Here is a 7,412-nt window from a genome sequence, read left to right as displayed (position 1 = left end):
CTGGCTGACAGCGGCATTGAACGTGAAGAAAGGCAGGGAGGAGGGAGGGAGGGGGAGGAGCGCGAAAGTTATCAAGGAATCTATCCCCGTTTGAAATCACTGCTTCCTAACGGATCCGTGTCCTTCTGCGGGATCGTTAAGGCTGCTAGGCAGATAACACAGAGATGCCAAAAGGGGCAAATATTTGGGGGTCTGGGGGTGGGAGGAGTGGTCCAACCCGGGGCGCCCGGGGCACGGATCTACACATCCCGGAGAGGAGGGGGGATAGGAGGGAGTAGTGACGTGCCCCGTAAACCTTACAACCGTTGGGGGGGCGGAAATCTTTCATACAGAAATAAATACTCATTCTTTGTCATTGATGAGGACGGTGAAAGGCAATTGATGGATTGCCTGCTTTTCCATCTCCTTGGCTCTCCTTCCTTCTCTTTTCTTCTTTTCGCTTTTCCCTTTCTCTCCTTTTCTCTTGTTTTATTTCTTCCCGGTGTGTTTCTACTTCCCTGTATTATTTCTACTGAAGACACGCTAAAAAGCACTGGATTGAAGTTGAGTAGGAGAACCTGGTTTCAGATTCAACCTCTGACATTTACTGCATGACTTTGAGAAATCACTAACCCTTTTGGGTCCTCAGTTTCCCCATCTGTAAATGACGGAGTTGGAAGAGATGGCTTCTAAGATCCCTCCTAGCTCTACATCTTCCAGTGCTACAAAGACTGGTCTCATAAACTAATTGAATGAGGGAGAGAGGGAGGCAGTAAGGTGCAATAACCCTGGAGCCGAGGACCTAGGTCCAAAAACCACCTCTGATGATTACTTACTTACCTGTATGGCCCTTAAGCAAATCACTTAGTGTTCCTGGACTTTGATTTCCTCATCTATAGTATGAAGGAATTGGACTAGATATCTTCCGAAGTCCTTTACAGCTCTAGATCTGTAATCCTATGAGTTCATGATCCTCCCAGCATGATTCCCTGAAAATAAAGTCCATTCCCAATATCCCTAACCCACCAGGTACCCCGAAGTGGAAACTTCAGCTGAAATTAGCAAATCATAATCGATCTTGAGTTTCTCACAACTCTTGATCAGACCCTGTTCTCTTTAGAAGAAGGAAATGAATTCTCAGGACATGGATGGATTATCAGTTTTACCCTTTTTTTAAACATCTGTTCTATAAGCCATCTTCCACCTTTGGACCTTGCTGCCACCCTACAGCAAGCCCTCACTACCTCATACCTGGACTGTTGCAGTAGACTGCTGGTTGATCTCCCTGCCTCATGTCTCTCCCCACTCTAAAACCTATTATTCACTCATATACCAATATGATCTTCCTAAATTACAAATCTGACCATATCATTTCCCCAAACTCAGTAAACTCCAATGGCTCCCTATCACCTCCAGGATCAAATATAAAATTCTCTTTTGGGTGTTCAACATCTTCTTTGATTTTGAACATGCTATCTCTCTCCTCACCTTTCCATTTCTCTAATACTCTTAATGACACAGGTTTCCTTGCTGTTCAAACCAGACGCTCCCTCTCCCAACTTTGGACATTTTCACTGACTGTCCCCCATTCCTGGAATGCTCCCCCTCATCATCATCTAAGCTTCCTGGCTTCCCTGGGTCCCTTCAAATCCCAGCTAAAATCCTACCTTCTACAAGAAGCCTTTCCTGATTTCTCTTAATTTTATTATCTGCAGATTATCCCATACATGGTTTGCTTTGACCTAGTTTTCATGTTGTCTCACCCATTAGACTGAGGCACCTCCAGAGCAGGAAATGCCCTTTGCCTTTGCTTGTATCCCTAGCACTTAGCACAATGCTTGGCACAGTAGCAATTGCTTCTTATTGACTAACTCGATAACCCTCCACCAAAAAAAGTCTTTTCCAACTCCAAAAAAAACTTGCAATTCTGAGACTGTGATTTTTCCATTACTTCCTTTCACAAACATTTTATTCCAGTGACCAGAACACCACCACCACCACCACCACTTCCATCAAGAAGTTATTAAAAGGTATTTTCATTGTCTCATACACATTTTATTTTCTGTTTTCTAAGCCATTACCTTAGTACTTATGTGTCTGTCCATATTGGCTTTTTGTCTAGATCTATTTATAACCTGCTGAAAATCAGTGAAAGGCCAGAACAATAAAGACAAACTTCCTGAAGAAAACTTGCTAATCATTTATTTGTTTGACTCTTCTTGAGAAGTTGAGAAACATGAGAGTGAAAACAGAGGCAAGAAGGAAAGTCCCAAGTTCTTGAGTTTTGGGAAGTCAATTCACTAATTATTCATTAAGTGCCTGCCATGTGCCAGTCACTGTGATAAGCACAGGCAGGGAGTGATTGTGCTTGAACATAGTTCAGAGCAGGCATATCCTAGAGATCTGTAGGAAAACAAATGAAATCTTTGGAATTAGAATGCATGAGAATCAAGGGAAGAATGAATTACAATCAGGAAAAGACTTTGGAACTCATCAAATCCAGCCTTCCAGTTTATGCAGGAATCTTCTCAAATACATACCTACTAGATGCTCATCCAAGGACCTGCTTCAACAGTCCCCAACACTGCCCACCTGAACCTTGCTTTGTAAAGTAACATATTCAGGTTTTTACTTTTATAATTGTTCTCCTGATTTAAAACTGATCTCCTTATAACTTGCACCTATTGATTCAAGTTCTGCCTTGTGAAGGTACACACACTTCATCTGACCCCTCCACTACAAGACTGCCCAGCATATATTTGAAGCTAGCTTTCATGTCCTTAAGTCTTCTCTACCCTAAATATCCTTATTTCCTTCAGCTGTTCCACTGGGAGTGGCAACAACCCCCAGACAAGTAGTCCTACCCCAGCCCTGGAAGCCATCTTCCAGGGAAGCAACTCCTATGTAGAAAGAGTTAGCCATCTCTACCAACTGCTCATCAATAGCCAGCCACACACAAAGCGCAGGAAAACCCACCTAGATGAAGCAGCGAGGCAATTTTGAGGGAAAGACAGGAAGTATCAATTTTCAGGTAAGCAGAACCATGACTACCACCTTGATCATCATCTCCCCTCAGACTCTGAGGAAGACAGTTCAAGACCCTGAACCCAAGAGCCTTGGGAAGAGCACAGTGCCCATAACTGTCATCCTGGGAAGCAGCCCTTGTGGAGATGCAACCTGGCAACTGCTTCTGCAGTTGCTACAAGCATAATTATTGAAAACTCAAAAAAGAATGTTCTTGCCACCAAAGTCCTCACACTATCAAGTGGTCTAACATCAGTAAATGACATGATTTTATCAGTGGAAATAGCATTTAAAAAGTAGTATTACCCTAAGCACCATGAGACCCTTCAATCTGATTTGCAGCTGAAACCTTTCATATGTGTTGCTTCTCCATTAGAATGTCAACTCCTTGAGAGCAGGAATAACCACCAAATTAATTTTTAAACAACTTTGGGTACCCCAGGTTAAGACCACTAATGCGCAGATACAGTTGTGACTCATATGGAGTGGAATGGAACAGTTATAATCCTTAATCTGGAATTGTGATTTCATTAGTATGGGAATTTCTATTCTTCACACAGCCCTTTGCTCTTAGTGAAAGTTCAATAGATGTTTCATTTACTCATGCTGCTCATGCTTTTCTGAATGTACTCCAGTGTGCCAAAATCCCTCTTAAAATGTGCTGCTAGAGACTTAAGGGGGTTGTATGAATGGTCTCAGAGGAATCCAACAGTCACACATGTACTATGGCAAAAATCTAAAAAAACCACCAGACCAAATGACCAAGAAATATGAAGAGAAACTATAGCAATTTTATCCTTTATCCAGCCCAGATCAGTACAAAAAGACAGGCAGAGCCTGTGAGCAATGGAAAGGGGATATGAGAAAAGCTAGCCTCAGCACAGCTTGACAATCCAGAGGCCTGTCACTGTGGACCAAAGATGCTCCAGCAGCACTTGAAATCCTCATTACTCATACTCCAAAGCAAGACAACCAGAGCATATAAATGAGGGACCTTGAGGATGGATGGAAATTTGCAGTGCTCTGGCCACTCCAATTGTGAATTTGGTAGCACCAGGAGGTTTCAGGGGCACTAGAATTTCACAGAATTCTGACTTGAGCCCTTCGAGATGACCTTTAACGCCACAGTACTATTGAAGCCAGTGATCTAGGCAGTCCTGAAACCTGCCATCACTACACACAAACACACCAGAGAAAATAGAAATTAGCAAGAAAAACCCTAGATATGAAGTTCAGAACCAAATCCAAGAGTAGAGAAGGGGCAGAGGCTGGCCCTGGCATGTAGTCCCAAATCAGTTCCTGAGCCTGCAGGAGATCACACCGAAAGCTGCAAAGAAATTTTATAAATATAGAGACAATACGTGAAGAAGACAATACCTCAGCAACAATTACAAGGAGAAACACACATAAACACACAATGGTTTCACTACAACAACTGTTTGCGTAGCTAAAGAAATAAAGCAAAATATTAGTAGTGAAATTATAGTGGGAAAAAAAAGAGCTCTGTAGTAAAGAATTGGAAAAAGAATAAATAACCTAAAACAGAGAGTGGAAAAACCTTATTCAGGAAAGATAGTCTCTGAAAATTAAAATGGATCAAACAAAGATCAATTACTCCATGAGATAAAAAATATTAGTACAAAAATCAGAAGATTGAAAAATAGAAGAAAATATATTATCAACTATAAAAAACAACCAGCCTAAAAAATAAAGAAAAAAGAGATAATTTAGGAATCAGATTCCTTGAAATAAAAAAAATCTCTGGATGCTGTAAGGGTAAAGCAAAAATAGAAAAAAAAATATCCGTTGTTTACTTCCTGAAAGAAACTGCAAAATGAAAACTCCCTGGAGTGCTATAACCAAAATCCAGAGCTTCTGGGTCAAAGAAAAAAATATTTTATGTAGCCAAACAGAAAGAATTTTAAGGAGTCATGGTCATGATTACACAATACTTTGAAGATTCCATCATAGAGAAGAGGAAATATTGGAATACAATATTGAAAAAAAGGAAAAAGATAAAAATTTACAATTAATAATAACAAACTGAAAAACTGAGATAGAATCTATAGGGGGGAAATATGTGTTCTTCATAGAATAGAGGATTTTCAAGCATTCTTAAAGAAGAGAATAGAAAACTAAAAACAAATGCAAACACAGGAGTCATGAGGAACAGACTACCCAGTCAATAGAAATTACAGAGCCAGTGGGATTTTGTCAAGAAACACTATTTGTAAGAAGAATGTAAGTGCTCAGAGATCTAACCTGCCCCAATCTTTGTGACAAAAAAATGAAATTTTGAGTGAAATATGCAGTTCCAATCTTTCTTTAGATTATATATGTGTTTTTGATTACATATGATTATGGTTACATTATATATATGATACAACCTTTGTATAACCTTGATTCAAATACTATCCCCCCCCAGAATTGTCAGCATCTTTTCTATGTGTGGTTAATAAGAAAATCTACAAAATTATCTAAGACTTTATAATATGCAGGTATTTTTGCAGAAAAAATGAAAAATTCTAACCCCTTTTTGTGTTTCACACACCTTTTAGGAGGATCTATTGAATCAATGGACTTCTAAGAAAAAAATATTTTAAATACCTAAAATAAAATACATAGTTCATAGAAGAAATCAATTATGTTGGAATAACCACCAAATTATTTTAGGGATCCCTTTATGAATCCCAGGTTAAGAACACTAATGTTCAGATACAGTTGTGACTCATATGGAATGGAATGGAATGGAATGGAACAGTTATAATCCTTAATCTGGAATTGTGATTTCATTAGTACAGGAAATCTCTCCACCAATGAAGATCAGGATGTACTCTGCAATTTTTAGTTTTAGAGAGCTGTCTGGGACACTAAGACGTTAAGTAACTTACCCAGGGTCACATAGTTAGTATGTGCTAGAGGCAGGACTTGAACCCGGGTCCTCTAGACTTTGAGCCTGACTCCTTAACCATTATACTACTCTATAACTTTCCCTCTCTGGTAGATCTAGACACTGTGGATCTATGGATGCATCATTTCTTTTTCTTGAAGTCATGTCACATCTTTTTCTCATATTTAACTTGTACAAAACTTAAAAGTTGAGGTTATTTTCACAAAAACTATTGCAAAATGACAAATTTGCCAACATATTTGTGCAGTTGACTTTCTTGACATAAATGAAAAACTATATATATATATACAGACATATACATTATATATAAAGTATGTATATGCAAATACACATCTTGTTAAATTTCACCTTGTTTTTGTCATGTTGTTCCAACTTTTTGAATTTTTTTTCATCCTGCCATCAAATATATTATTTCTCGTAGCTTTCGGTTATTTACATATTTGATAAGGAAATATCTAAGGGTTCATCCAATTGATTTTAATTCAAGAAATATTTAATGCATGCCTATGTTTAAGAAAAGCCGCTATGTGCTAGTATTAATGGTGAACAAGACAGGATCAAGTATAAAACCTTCAAATATAATACTAGAGGCCTTCATACAGTTTGGCATTAACTCATATCAATATAAAGCACAATTAAGTCACTATCTGAAGAATCTGAATAGATAAAGCCAAAAGGAGAAAAACAGAGAAAAAAATGGAAAAGATCTTTCAATATTTTTATAAGAAATTCTTTTCAACAACAGTAGAATTATAGCATGATTTCTCAATGTTCTGTATATGAAAGCAGAAATATAAAAGCAAATTAAGATGGGAAGGGCAGTATGGAAACATTTTATTGTTGTTGATGAATGATATCTAAGATATCCAGTATCTGATAATAAAGAGTCTCCAGTCAATGAAAAACTACCTCCCATTGTACTGAAAGAACTGGTTGACTGGAAATGATCAACCAATGTCAATGACTTTTGAAAGATCACATAGGAAAATAGGAGACATAACATAGTACTAGAGGATGACAAATGTTGTAGTGACTTTCTTTTTTAAAAAGAGGAAGAAACTATAAACTGCAGACCGGTAAACTTGACTTTTATTCTTGGTAAAATGTTAGAATATAAATGTGAAGGGTTATAAGGAGTCTCTTCCATTTTGTTATATATTTGCCACCTCTCTCATCTCTCTCTACTTCAAAATTTCCCATTCTAATCTATCTGCCACACAGCTACCAAAGGATTTTCCTAAAGCGTAGATATAATTATGTCGCCAACCTTCTTAATAAATTCTAGTGGTTCTTTAATACCTGTCCAACCAAAAATAAACTCTTCTATGTGGCATTTAAATCTCTTCATAATCTGGTTCTTTTCTAACTTTACAGTTATTTGCATATTAATACCCTACACATACTCTGTAATGTAGCCATACTGACCTAATTATTGTTCTAGTTCCCATCTCTTTGTCTTTGCACTGACTGCACCCTGTTCTCAGGAATGAACCCCCAC

The sequence above is a fragment of the Notamacropus eugenii genome, chromosome 3 (assembly GCF_028372415.1).
Source record: "Notamacropus eugenii isolate mMacEug1 chromosome 3, mMacEug1.pri_v2, whole genome shotgun sequence".
NCBI classification, from domain to species: domain Eukaryota; kingdom Metazoa; phylum Chordata; class Mammalia; order Diprotodontia; family Macropodidae; genus Notamacropus; species Notamacropus eugenii.
The sequence above is the reverse complement of the archived record's forward strand: the minus strand, read 5'-3'. Positions refer to the sequence as shown.